At 32.0% G+C, this 14,817-nt stretch overlaps 1 pseudogene across 1 annotated transcript; it reads left to right on the top strand.

Moving 5' to 3' along the window:
• The first annotated feature begins 1,974 nt into the window (after positions 1–1,974).
• LOC104750023 (zinc finger protein ZAT12 pseudogene) lies at positions 1,975–2,714 on the top strand (annotated as a pseudogene). Its single transcript, XR_015585293.1, has one exon. The product of XR_015585293.1 is annotated as a zinc finger protein ZAT12 pseudogene (transcript).
• Positions 2,715–14,817: the final 12,103 nt, after the last annotated feature.

Raw genomic sequence — 14,817 nt, 5'->3', positions numbered from 1 at the left:
AAATATAAAATTAATATATGTTTTCTCCACTCTACCTAAAAGGCTAAAATATAAGAACATCAAAAATATAATCTTTTTTTTTTGTCAAAATCAGAAATTTACTATTCTAAAAAATTAGTATTAATACGTGCTATATATTGGAGAATAAGTCACTGAATTAGTTATAATAATTTAAAATTGTACATATAGCTTGCTTGACCAATTTCTATATTCTTAAGTGAAAGGTTTTGGTACCATATATTTAGGACATCCTTTTTGTAGTAACCGACCATAAAAACTTTAAATAAAGAGAAATGAAAAATAATATTAAATGTAGTCATAATGTCTACATACATTTGTGAGCTTGCAAACTATATTAAAAACCACTACTTTATTTTTTTTTCTTTGATTTAAGACATCGGTTTACTTTACCATCTTCATAAATTATTGTTCACCTTATCTAATGAAAAGTAATATATATTAAAAAAAATGTATGGTTCAGTATAGAACGTGAATATCTGAATTTGGTTTATAGGTAAGGTATGAACTCAGAAAATGTAGTTTCGAGTCATTAAGAATTAAATTTACGCACCTAAAACATACAAGATAAACGAAACACGTAAGGTAGTTTTCATGCGTGATGATGTTGAAATGAAGTAGATTGATCTAATCTACACGAGAGGAAACACAAAACAAAAAGGTGGAAAAGAAGTTTGGTAATAGTAAAAAGTTTGATTAAAGAGTCACACGCGTGTGAAAGTGCGAGTTGGGGATAAAGAGAGGGTTTTATAATAGTAAAACACTCTAGAGCGTCTGACTCACGACTATTTTGTTTCCGCTCGTCGTTTGGGTTTGGTAGGCGATGACGTTTCTGTGACTCAATCGCAACTTGCCGTACCAAAAAGTCTTACCGTACTTGTTCTTCAATTACCAAAATACCCATTTCTTAATATAATCGTTTCTTTTTAAAAGTCTTGGAAAAAAAATCAGATGAGTCTTTTGGGACTAGAAGAAGATATCACAACCAATGTTTCTTTGAGCCACGGTTCTAAGCTAGTAAGTTAACCCCCTTTATCCTTTGATACGTCCATATTTATAGATTTATGGCTGGTAAGACGCGAACACAAGACATGCATGGTCATGGTTTCTCCAAGAAAGATCGACCAGTGTACAACACCTTATGTGTTATCTTTAATTTTTATTAAATAATATCCACCATAAAATTATAATCCCACTTTCAGATATTAATTAAACCATAGTTACTTGTTGACAAAACATTTTTATTATTATTGATTCTCTTGATGGTTACATTATGAATGATAACAATATATGTGTTGTGGCAAACGCAGCTGTATTACCCATTAGCATTGGTTGGTACCAACAACATCATAAGCTTATAAAATATCTTCCATTATTTTTTAATCATACCGCAATTTTTGTAATGCAGTTTATTACTTTCTAAAGTGCTGATCACTTTGATAAACTTTGGGTCAAACAATTGGATCTTTGCTATATTTAATGAATTACTTATACAAAACTAATTGATATTACGTGAAATTTCGTTAGATATCTTCAAACTTTCATTTGTTGAGATTTCTATAAATCTAACTTTCAGTTGCTACAATCTTCTATTTGGTCGATGAAACAAATAATGAAATATACACAAGTAAATGCAGTAACTTATGGCCTTATAGATTCTGTTTACATGTCTGTCTCGTTTAGCAGTTGAACATGATACTAAATATATATGATTTGTAAACAATCAAATGAATAGTCAGTTATTATTATATTTTTGCTATTTTTGTTTAGAATAACACGAAACTATTATTGAACGTGGAGGGTCAACGAAAAGGTGTTTGTTCAGCAGGAAGAAAGGGTAAAATAAGAATTTCAGCACTTTGTATCACAAACAAAAAAAAAGTCAATGCAAAAAAAGCTAAGCTAAGTTTTTTTTCGCTTATAAAAACACGATCAAAAAATACATTTTTCAACAAAGTCTTCGTTTCATTTTTCATTTTTTTCTCCATCTCTCATCCAAAACAAAGAGTTTCGTTTCTTTTTTTTTTCAGATCAATTAAAATGGAAAGATCAGATATGGAGATGATAAACAAGATGGCTAGTTGTTTGATTCTTCTATCAAAGAATCATCAAAACGACACCAAAAGCCGTGTTTTTGCGTGCAAGACATGCAACAAAGAGTTCCCGTCGTTTCAAGCCTTGGGAGGCCATCGAGCCAGCCACAGGCGATCGGCAGCACTTGAAGGCCACGCACCTCCTTCTCCCAAGAGAGTCAAACCGGTGAAACACGAGTGTCCCATATGTGGTGCTGAGTTCGCCGTAGGGCAAGCCTTGGGTGGTCACATGAGGAAGCATAGAGGTGGAGCAGGAGGAGGAGGTGGCCGGAGTTTGGCTCCTGCTACGGCGCCGGTGACGATGAAGAAGTCTGGCGGTGGTAATGGAAAGAGGGTTTTGTGTTTGGATTTGAACTTGACGCCTTTAGAGAACGAAGATTTGAAGTTGGAGCTTGGGAGGTTGATTTTCTAATTTTGTTCTTTTTTCTTTTTTTGGGAGGTATACTTGTGTAGAGTAAGTTTATTTCATGTAATACTTTTATTTCTTTAGACGTTTCAGTAATTTTTGTATAAAAACTTTATGGTATACCATCATGTATAGATACATATTGTCGAGTTATATATTATTTTTTAAGAACTAATATATAGGGTCTGTTTTAGTAATAATCATTTTGTTGAATTCTTTCTTGGAGACTCATTTATATTTTACGTAGACATATACTATGAATTCTGAAAACATTATATTAATTTTGAACTCCAATAACACACCTTAAACAAATGAAAACACACAAGGTTCAGATTCTTAGTTAATATGAAGTAGTTTTACTGTTCTGTTAGTAGTAGAGTTTCAGTAGAATCATGTTCCAAATTAAAGGACCATATATATTTTATTTGGTTTGATAAACTAATCCGATATATTTGTCTTATACATAGGAGTATCTTGGTTTTCTTTATGTCTTCTTCATAATTACTTTTGGTAACGAAAATGGAAAGTCATTTAATAGAAATTTCGAGATTTCTTTTCGGTTTAGCTATGACTCTTTGGTTCAAAGAAAAGACAGATTATAGAATTCAAAAGTTATGTCATGGTCATGGAGAACCAAAATATCTACATAAAAATAATCCCCAATTGAAATGAGTCGTTGGTGATAAACATTTATATATGTTAGTTTAGTAGTTATATTCATGTGGATTAGACCAGAGATTGCAGATTATAGTCATGTCATGTGGTTATAGTCATTTGGTAGACGGAATGTCTTATTATCCTAGCCACTTCATAATCCTTGCAGATTAAAGTATTTATATGAGAATGAATATATTGTGTGATGAGACGCATCGCTCCAATGATTTTGGCATTATCGGACCAATTGTAAAACACGATATTATTTATATAGTTTCCTAGAAAAACAAAGATCAAACATTAGTAATTCCAATATACCAAACGCCCTAGCTAGATCTATAGGTGACGATATATTTGAATAAACTGTACGGTGATAGATGGAGCGATAAAGTTTGGATCTAGGGCTTCTTTGATTGCTAACAAAAATTTCTGCTAAAACTGAAAACAAAAATTCGATAAGTCTTTTTCTTTCCGTGAATGATTAACAAAAATAGCGTGATATTATATAAAAATCAGACATTATCAGATTAAATTCCATGATACTTTTTTAGAAATACATGCAAAATCCATATTATGAAATTACAAATTTGCTGCAAGAAACATTTGGCAACGAAGAAAGAAATGCATTTACTAGAATTTTCGAGATTTCTTTTCATTTAAGCTATGACTTTTTGTCTCAAAAGAAGTCTAATTAGTATACAAGAAATCTATGTCATGGGTCATGGAGAACAAAATATCCACATAATTAAAACTAAATCTCAATTAAAATGAGTCGTTGTTATCGAAAGATATGATAAGAAGAAGCAAGTGATTGTAGTTTAGTGGTTATAGTCATGTAGTTTAGTGGTTATTGTCATACAATTGATCGGTGGATTTGTTTAGGCTTCGTGGATCTATCTCCAGTTACAAAAAGAAGTATATACTTAATGAGGATGATTTTTTTTTTTTTTTGTGATGAGAAAATAGCTTCGATTTGTTGCATGGTTGGGAAAAAAAATATTAGTTTTGCCAGACGTTTTCGTGGAGAAAAAATCAAGTTTCAACTTAAGCAGTCACTATTATATAGCATCCTATTGTTTGGAACGTTGACGTAAATATGTTCTACCTCAAACGTACTTACGAAAAGGTTTATTAATTTGTTCGAGATGTTAAGAGATATCAAAACGTATACACTTACAAGGGGCTTCTAAAATTTTGTTTTTTGTTTTTTTCTTCAAACTTGTACTTTGTGTATAGTTTACATAACTATATAAATTATATTTAAGCAGCGTTTTTATTTACATAATCATATAAAATTTTGGATTACTTAATGAATTTCTTTCAAAATTATTAAGGGTTTATTTTTCACAGACGAATCACCATGGTCCATGGAAGTTACCGATCAAAAAATCGGTTGGAAGAAGTGTTTAACCAACATTCTTTATCAAAAAAAAAAATATTTACGGTTTAAATAGTTGATACATATATATGTTACCTTTTTATGATAACTATATGATTAAAACAGATTAATTCGCATGTGTACGACACATATTAATAAGTTATCTATAAAAAAAAACTAATTAAAACAAAAATTACATATGAACTGCATCATATAATTGTTGGTCCCATATAATTTTAAAACAGGTCAATCCCGAAAACACAAATCATATTTCCAAATATGTTTAAAGCCCAAACTGAAAAAAAAAAAAAAAAAAAAAAAAAAAAAAAAAAAAAAAAAAAAAGATGTTGAAGTTTGTAAAGAAAATTGATAATGAGATATGACTATAATTCTTTGATGAATGAGTCCGGTACAAAATAGATTTTGAAACTGAATAGTCTTAAACAGATTTTCAGAACTATCATTTTCACCTTAGTCGCTATGAAACAATAATGGGGTCAACTAAATTAATGGTTGGAAACGATTAACTAATTATTTCTAGCAATCTATCCCTTTTGCTTCTTCTGTTTTTCTTGAAAACATGCTTTAACTTTTGGGAATCCAACTAGTTCTTTGATTTCAGAAATATCCTATTTAACTAGCTTGTATTAAGTTTTTGAGGTTTCTTGGTGAATATGGTAATGATGTATGAGTTTATGTCGTCGTTATCTCTTTATTTTATTATAATTTAGTATAGTTTCGTCGGCTAAATTAATAATCATACAAGCTAGTAAGGTCAACTGCTTGTTAAATTAGTGATTTTCAGAAATTTACTAAAGCTTCCCACTAGCTCGTATTTCAACAAATCCAAAAAAACATATAAATATTATAAAAAATAATTGTGATTAATCCATCACAAAAACATATGTCATGACACTTGTTCATGTAATATTATATAACTTATCACTTGTCATTATCAAGTGAATAAATGTGTAATTTATGTCTTTCGTAGTACACTATAAATAAGGAGTTGTGTAAAAATAGAAAAATACACAAGATGTCTTTGATCAAAAGAAAGAGTTTTAATCTCTCTCACTCTCTGGTGGCTGCTCCTCCCTCTCTTTCACTTTATTATTTCTTGTTCACTTTACAAAATATTACAAAACACATATAAGTGTATTCTAGTTATAATTCACAACACGTTATCAGCACGATGTCTTTACCATTGGAGCTTTTACGAAGTAAGTAAATTTATATTATTTTCATTTATGTTTATAGAACATAAATATTATAGACATCGTAAAATTATACCTTTTTCCTGATTGATCGTCATAAGTTATAGGTGTTGCCTCCTTTACGATCATATATAAAGCTATACAATTCTGGATGGATCGTTTTATATAATAGGTTTTGCCTTCTTCCAGATCTAACAAAAGACTATGTCTTTTCTGGAAAGATCGTTAAAAATAGCAGGCTATGCCTCCTATATGATCAAATATAAAGGCTATGTCATTTTCTGGATTGATCGTTTTACCTCCTTTGCGATCAAATATATAGCTATGTTATATCTGAATTGATTGTTTGATATATGGTAGGCTCTGCCTCCTTCACAATCAAATAAAAGCTATGTCTTTTCTGGATAGATAGATCGTTATATATGGTACGCTCTGCCTCCTTTACGATCATATATAAAGCTATATAATATTTGGATTGATCATTTGATATGGTAGGCTTCACCCCTCCTTTACGATCTAACAAAAGGCTATGTCCTTTCCCGAAAGATTGACTTTGCTTTCTATACGATCAAATATAAGGACTATGTCATTTCCAGGTTGATAGTTATACATATAGAGGTTCTACCTCATTCATGATCAAACAAAAAGCTTTGTCTTTCCCGGATTGATCGTTATATATGATAGGCTCTACCTACTCTACGATCAAAGAAAAATTACTTCTATTAAATTCTTATATATAAGGCTATAGCTCTTATTTTATTTTCTGCATTTTTATGTTTGTTTATTTAATTTTGTTTATTCGTAAAAAGTAACCATATGTGTTATATGAGATTTAAAGACAACGGAATGTCTTTAAAATCAAAAATATATTTCTATTATGAGAATATATGAAGCACATGTCAGTACATCATAGACAATGCAAAAGTAATTAGAAGGTCTAGATGAGTTAGTCTCTCGACTTTCAAAGACATCAGATTCATAATTATCGATGTCTAGTATTCTCTGAAGTCTCAAAGAAACTCATGAAGTTTCAAAGACATTTTGTCTTAATAATATTATTATATTGAGAATATAAATAAATATGGTATCGCAAGATCGACCATATTGGAGACACGCATGTATATGATTATATCATGCAAAAAGAAAGATGGCAAAATGATAGTAAATATGAAATTCCTTAATGCTTTAAGCATAGTGTTACCGGTCAAGCCATCCCGGAAAATCAATGATATTAAAAATCATTGAGAATTTGTTTAGAGGAACAAAAGTTCTTTCAAAAGTATTGCATGTCCCCGTTCACATTTCAAGAGGTTGTAAACACTGTACTTCATTCATATTTCAGGTAACATCTAATTTATGTTGAAGTTATTTAAATTTATTTAAATTTCTATTTATTGTTTATGGAGTTGATGGTTATATACCTCCTCCTTGATTCTGTAGTAGGCTATGCCTCCAGAATCATATAATGTTGGCCCATTCACCATCCTTTTGGATTAACAAGCTCATTGTATATATATGATGGTTTGATTTCTTTAATAAATCTCCAAATTATACCCCAAATATAACCGATCTAATAATAAGATTCGGTCAAAGGTGAACAGACATAAAAGTCATCATCTTGAGAGGGGGTAATACTAATCTCACATCTTATAAGGATCTACGATAATAGACATAACTGAAACGGTATGTTGTTGATCCTAAAGTGGGATTCAGTTCGAGATGAATGAAGTCCAAGAGTTATCATCTCGAGGGGGAGAATTAAAGGAATCCCACATCGACAATAAGTCAATAAACTTTGGTGAATTTGACACCCCAGAGCGATATAACTTTGGTGAAGTCATATCATTTAGTTTATCACATATATATGTCGCATGTGATAAAGTGGAACATATGTGATGTTCATCTTGAAATGAGCTATGATGAATCGTTCATAGTGCAACTCCAAGATATTGCAAAATGATTCATGGTGATTTAATTTCTTTGTTTTGTATGTAATAAATATTATATATGAGGCCAACAGTTTGAAAGAAATATTTATCCCATGTTATATATTCATGGTTGGAGATTAAATATTTCTCATTTTGAATCTTATGGGTGTGTGATGTATATTATAAATGCTCCTCTACACCGCATAAAAATATCATCCAAAAAGGATGAAATATATCGATGCGGGAGATGAGTCTCCGCCCTATTAATATAGAGTCATCTTATGAGAGATGTGCGTATTGCAAGATTTAGAAATCATCAAGTTGGATGATAAAAGTTCCCCGTCATTATGGGATAATCATCGAATAGTTTTGGATCTTTGAACAAATGAATCTAACGAATATGAACTTGAAAGTTCAAAAGTTCAACAGATCACTATTCAAAGTATATATTGCAAATCCAAATGCAAAAAGCTGATGGGTGAGATTTCATATAATTATTGATCCTCACATAAATGAATATGAACTTGTAGTTTTGAGAAATCTCACATCCCATCTAGAAATGCTCGAATAAAAATATGTATCTGACGGATGACATACAAGTCTATGACACATAAGAAACGTGATAGACTACTTTAGTTCCTAAGATAAATACAATCCTCGAAAAGAAAAAAGAGCAAATTGAAAAGAGGATTATACTCTCAAAAGAAAAGAAAATGAATTCATAAAGAGGAGTAGATAGACTCTTTATGAAGAGCTAATAGACTCCCAGAGAGATGCACATAGACTCCTAAAGAGGAGCAAGATACTTCTCAAGAGGAGTAGAGAAACTGATTGATATGGTTAATAACAAAATTAGTTACCTGTATAAAATCATTTATATAATGATTAAAGAGATCTCGATTAACCATGTCATTACGAGAAATATGGAACCGAAGGCATACATGTCGACAATAAAATGATATAGCGCAAATGTGATTAATGAGGATCATAACTCTCTGCTCTGTGAGCATATAGAGATATATATTGGCCAATAAAAGAGGTAATCAAGTCTATATTAAACTCATATGAAAGACGAGTAATTTTTGTACTAATGGTCCAAGCAACAAAGGGTATAATGATATATAACAAAATGGTGTGTCGCGCCATGTTTTGTTAAAATACCCTATCAAACAAAATGGATGCTATATGAATGACTTGAAATATGCTTTATGGGATGTTTGAAGAGCTTATCCTGAAAAATATATGATATCATAATTATGTTTTCGAAAACTTATAACAATGATGATTTTGAACATCATCAAATCTCTTGAAGAGTTATTTGGAATAAAAGATCTTAGAAAGACAAATATGTCTCAAGATATTCCAAACTAAACATCTATCTCTTGAAATAGATGTTATACTAATCACTTCTAAAGACATATATATATATAGATATAGTCATATAAGATCATATATAAATGCTGACGAGCATTTATATATTTTATGTACTGTGCATAGCATTTTCTACTAATCTCTTTGCAGCATATAACTCATTCTCTATGAGTAGATTTTGAGATGAGTTAAAACGTATCTTCTATTGCAAAGGTACGATTAACTTGGGCTTAATGTATTTTGGAACCCCCAAGTTTGGTTTAGTTGGTTTTACAGATGGAAGATTTATATCGGATAATATAAAGATATATCTCAAAACAATGACATCACGACGTTTCAGTGATAGACTTTGGTCGTCACTTATTCAAGTCATGAAAAAATAGTTGTGCTTCATATGCCATATCGAGAATCCCTAATGGCTCGGATGATGCCCGAACGTCAACCAGTAGTTCTCTACCTAAGACTGGAGCCTCGTAACATGTTGGCGAAGAACTTCGAACTGAGGGTTCGATCAGCATCAACTAGTTAATGCTTGTTGATACCCATTAGCAAGAAGCAACCAAAAGGCAACAACACTGTTTGAAGACTTTGTTCCATATGTCGCCCAAATCATAGGAAGCTACACAAAGAGCGACAAAACAAGACATATTCCTCTCTTACACTCAAGAATTCGAGAAGAATAAGGAAGTTGATGTTCAGTACATCCGCTCATGTGACAATACAGCAGATCTATTCACAAAGGCGCCTCCGATTACCACATTCAGAAAGCATATTCACAGTATTGGAATGCGTCATCTCCGAGATTTATGAAGAAAGATTATACATATCTTTTCGAAGGGGAGATTACGTTACTATACTCTTTTTCCCTTGTCATGGTTTTTTATCCCAATGGGTTTTTCCGTGACAAGGTTTTTAATGAGATAGTACATTACTCGTTAATGGTGATGGATAATCAAGGGGGAGTATTATAAAATATAATTATGACTAATCCATCACAAGACACATGTCATGACACTTGTTCATGTAATATTACATAACTTACCACTTGTCATTACCAAGTGAATAAGTGTGTGACTCATGTCTTTTGTAGTACACTATAAATAAGGAGTTGTATAAAAAGAGTAAAATACATAAGTTGTCTTTGATCAAAAGAAAGAGTTCTAATCTCTCTCACTCTCTCGTGGCTGTTCCTCCCTCTCTTTCACTTTATTATTTCTTGTTCACTTTACAAAATATTACAAAACACATATAAGTATATTCTAGTTATAATTCACGACAATAAATAAATTATTAAAACAAAAAATAGACACCAAATGAAGTAAACTTTAAAGAACTCAATAGACGAAGTAAGGAGTAAGAGTCTTCTATTAGAAACAAAAGTCATGGTTGGCGAGACTTAAGATTTGGCCCAAGATCAACTTTATGGATTGCTTTTTCGTTGAGTCAATATTCACTATAAGGATTAGTCCGAATAAGATGTCAGATGGTTGTGTTGGTATGGTCCTGGCAAAGCAACTTGAATAGAGTCAGAAACTAAGAACTAGCTCTTATTACATAGATCCATAATAACGTCAAATTTTGAGTTAATGAGAAAAATCCTACACTTTGATTAAAATCATATCTCTTCTATCTTTTTCACTACAAACTCAACTAACCTTCTTCATCTATATCTCTTCACTACGTACTTAATATTGTCAAATTGTTTCTATCACTAATCAGGATCGTTAGCATTTTACATCACCTAAAAGATATTGATCGGTACCTCGTTTACAAACGAACCACCTTATAAGTTACCGACCAGAACAACGGTTAGGAGAAGTGATTGAAACATGTGGTTGGAATGAGTGGTTCAAAGAAACGATTAGAGGAGAAAAATAGGTGATTGCTAACCATCCAAAAAATAAGAAGTTTTTTTGGTAAGGCCAAAAAAATAAGAAGTTTACATCATTCTTAAATTGTACTATTATTATTTTATTTTTTTACCTATTCATTTATTCTTTAAAAAGAATTCAAAATTTTTCTCTATATTTAATATATTTATTCTATTTGTTTATTAAAAAAAAAGTTGGACTATTTAACAGCTTAATACACATCAGCAATGCTAATTATTCTCCACAAAGAAGAAAAACACTTACTTATCAATCCAACGGATACAATGGCCCTATTCTTTTACATAGTCGTTGCGACAGTGTTGAGCGACTGAAAAAATAACTGGTTTTCAACTTAGATCGGAAACCAGCGATTATTTTCAGGTGAGAGACAAGGATCTGGGAGTCACTGCGACCATTTAATTGATCGCCAGAATATCAAGCAACACCTGCAACTGAAAATCTAGGGAAATCTGGGGAAGAGATTTTCTTAAAATCCAGCGATTCAAAAAAAAAAAAGAGGCAAAAGAGAGTAATTATCGGTCGCTGGTTGTGATCGCTAGCTACAAGAAAAAGAACAGGGCCAATATCTCTACGACATCAATAGAAAACTCCAGCAGAGAAGAAACCAGAAGCAAGAAAAAATCTACCTAAGGAAGCCTCCATCACCTGAGGCATCGAGAAGAAGAAGAAACGAGTCAAGAAAAGCATAGAGACAGACAAGATTTACATCTTCAAGGTTCTGAAACAAGTTCATCCAGATATTGGAATCTCAAGCAAAGCTATGGGGATTATGAACAATTCTTTATATCAACGATATATTGAAGAGACTTGCGTAAGAAGCTTCGTACTTCATGCTGTTAGGCTTGTGTTATTTGGTGAACTTGCTAAGCATGCTGTTTCTGAAGGAACGAAGGCTCTTAGGTTTGGGTGGTTTTAGTTGGTTTCTTTGGGGTTTAGGTTTAACATCTGGGTTTGTTTTGTTATGTAATCTGATGGGTTTATGACTTGGATGTAATTTGTTGAAGAATGTTATGGTATAACTGTTTCTTTTGAAGTAATTACCAATGTTAAGTGACTTGGAATTGTGTCGAAATTTGTTTAAAGTTGTACAAAAAGTTTGAGTTTAACTTTAAATGGTGCATGGTAATTGAAATTTGTTGATTTTATAGAGAGTTTTGTATGATAAATTGGTAATTTTACTAGATGAAATTTTGTTTTTATTCTTGAGCTTAGCTCTTGTTTATTCATCTTAGAAATGATGGACGCCCTGAAAAGGTATAGAGACACACAACACACTGATATACATTTGGACACGCCAAGCCAACGCTTTTCTCTTCAATCTTATTAACAAAATTTATCTCTTACAATGATACAATTTTGTCTCGGCCCTTACTCAACCTATTCTACCCAATAGGATTGATACCGACTAAAAATGAATCTGAAACTTTCTCTTTTCTATCTAACACAACACCCTGTGTAGATCTAAGAGAAGAAAAATAACCCTCTCCCTTTTTATCTATAAGAGACGAAACCAACCCTCTCTCTTTTCTATCTAAACTCTCAACAATTCTCTACGCACTTAATCACCTCCCTGATTAACGTCACAGAGAACTGGGAACACACCTTCTAAACCTTATTTTTCTGGCTTCGAAGTTTACAACTGTATCAATATTCTAGAGTGCTCGAATTGGCTTGTGGCCTACTCCTAGAATATATATACACGACTTGAGAAACCCTAAAAGGCGAATCTCCAAGTATCAAGGGATAAGGAAACTGTTTGCTGCTCAAGTTTATCATTTCCTTAATTTGTTGTGGAGAATATTCTTCATATCTCCAAGAACAATCTCGTCTCTATCTTCAATGCCAAATCATCAACTTTCCTCGACACATGATCACAACCACTCACGTCCTGCCATGTCAGCTCATACATCCACGTCAGCAACTCGGGCGTCTGTGATCTGAAGCAGTTTCCTGATTGGCACACACTCTGTTCGGCACAACAATTTGTTCCTCTCAGCGAGATGTTCCAGAATCTGCATTTACACGCCCCCAGAATAGATGTGACCAAAATAGATATCTTTAATAAGTAACAACGAGAGTTGGAATAAGAGGATCAAGCTTTCTTAGATAAAAATGGGGTCATAGAGATGATGAGACTTTTATTAGCTTATATATATATAACAACGTTTTTAGTTTCGGTTTGGGGTTTGGTTATTTTCACAAATGGCAAAACTAATATATGATAATCTCCATGTGTGTGTGAAGAATAGTGATTAAGTTTGAAGCTTGAATATTGTGATTCAAACCCTATACGCTTTGGATTTTGTGAAATGTTTCTAGAGTTGCATCATATATAGTATATTTTATTCCTTAGAGACAACCATGCCAAAACCACCCCTTCCCAGCTTAGTATACCGCCGCCACTCACAACTTTGATAGGTTGTACCGTCGAACAGTTATTGATTCCCACGAAAATAACCGCGGCCTACAATGCTCCTATGACCATAGATAAGTCTTCTGCGGCTGACCTGTTACCTCCTATTTGCCACAAGATGGTACCAATCAAGAGAGATGTTGCTAATGTGAAAATGAACCGGACAAGATATTTTTTTCCTACATAATAGGGGAATAATGTTACTTAGTTCAGCAGGATCCACTCTGATTTAAATATCCTGGCTATCGTCCGCATAAGTCCGGCGAAAATCCACGAACCAATTTCTTTAACTCAATAAAAATCAATGAATGATAGGGTATACGGTATACCATAGATTATTGCAACTATATCAATACATTATAAATCTATGACTAATGTAAAATTTGAAGAAAACAAATATATGTTGGCAAAAATAAGCAAGAGAAAAAAAATTTAGCAAGACATAAAAAATTTCCAAGCAATAACATATAACATTAGTTTTTTTTTTTTTGATAGGCTATAACATTAGTTAAAACTAAATGAAATAATCAGAAATGGAATCCTAAAACTAACTGTTAACTAAGAAAAATAAATCAAAACAGAAAGAGATTTATGATGATTATCTAAAACCTCTAATAATTATGATTCAAGATACTAAATTCTTTTAAAATTTCTTGCATTACTCTCGAACCTACTTTCAGTTTAAGGATGCATATAATGTAACAAGATTTTTTGGTTGAATTAATTTTACATTGATCATTAAAATAAATTTAAAAACTATGTTTAAATTCTGTAAATACACCTTAGCTAATATGCAAGATAAAGAGAGATTTAAGGGGATGTGCTCGAGCATTGACAACTAAATATAGATGTGATAATATATGAGGTCTTTAGGAAACGAGAGTTGCTAGATCACCTTTTAAAACCCAATGAGTGTTTGCATTAGCTAGTCCCACTTCTAAAACTAATTAATTATGATTGACCTCACTTGTGAAACAAAAGTTAAGTAGCTTTTTTGTTTTTGCCATGTGAAGTATGTAGTTAGAAGTTGCCAGTGAGTGACATGTGTTAGGAACTTAGGATATGTTCAACTTGAATTATAGAGTAATGTTAGTCTATCGCTAACCTCTTCTTACTGCCACATATACATTGGATTTAGTCAAAGCCACAAACTTTAACAACAATTAAAATATCCGAAAATATTACTCTCATCATCATTGTAAAAAAATCTCATGACTCAATCTCAACCCTTCATTGACCTATTCTCTAATGCTATCATTAGAGACACTAGATTAGTTCACGGTGTACATTTTTCTCTCGTTAGTTAGGTGAATAATCATTAAAACTCGGTCACTACAAATTTTATTCAAACCACCACAACCGAAAAAATTCAAGATTAATAAGAAAAATGGCAAAATCGTAATTTTAAAATAGAGTTCGTGAAAACGTGTAAGCGCCCTCTCTCCCACTC

This window comes from Camelina sativa, chromosome 16 (genome assembly GCF_030686135.1).
Source record: "Camelina sativa cultivar CO46 ecotype springtype chromosome 16, ASM3068613v1".
NCBI lineage: Eukaryota > Viridiplantae > Streptophyta > Magnoliopsida > Brassicales > Brassicaceae > Camelina > Camelina sativa.
Note: the sequence above shows the minus strand (reverse complement) of the source record. Positions and strands in the feature narration are given on the sequence as shown.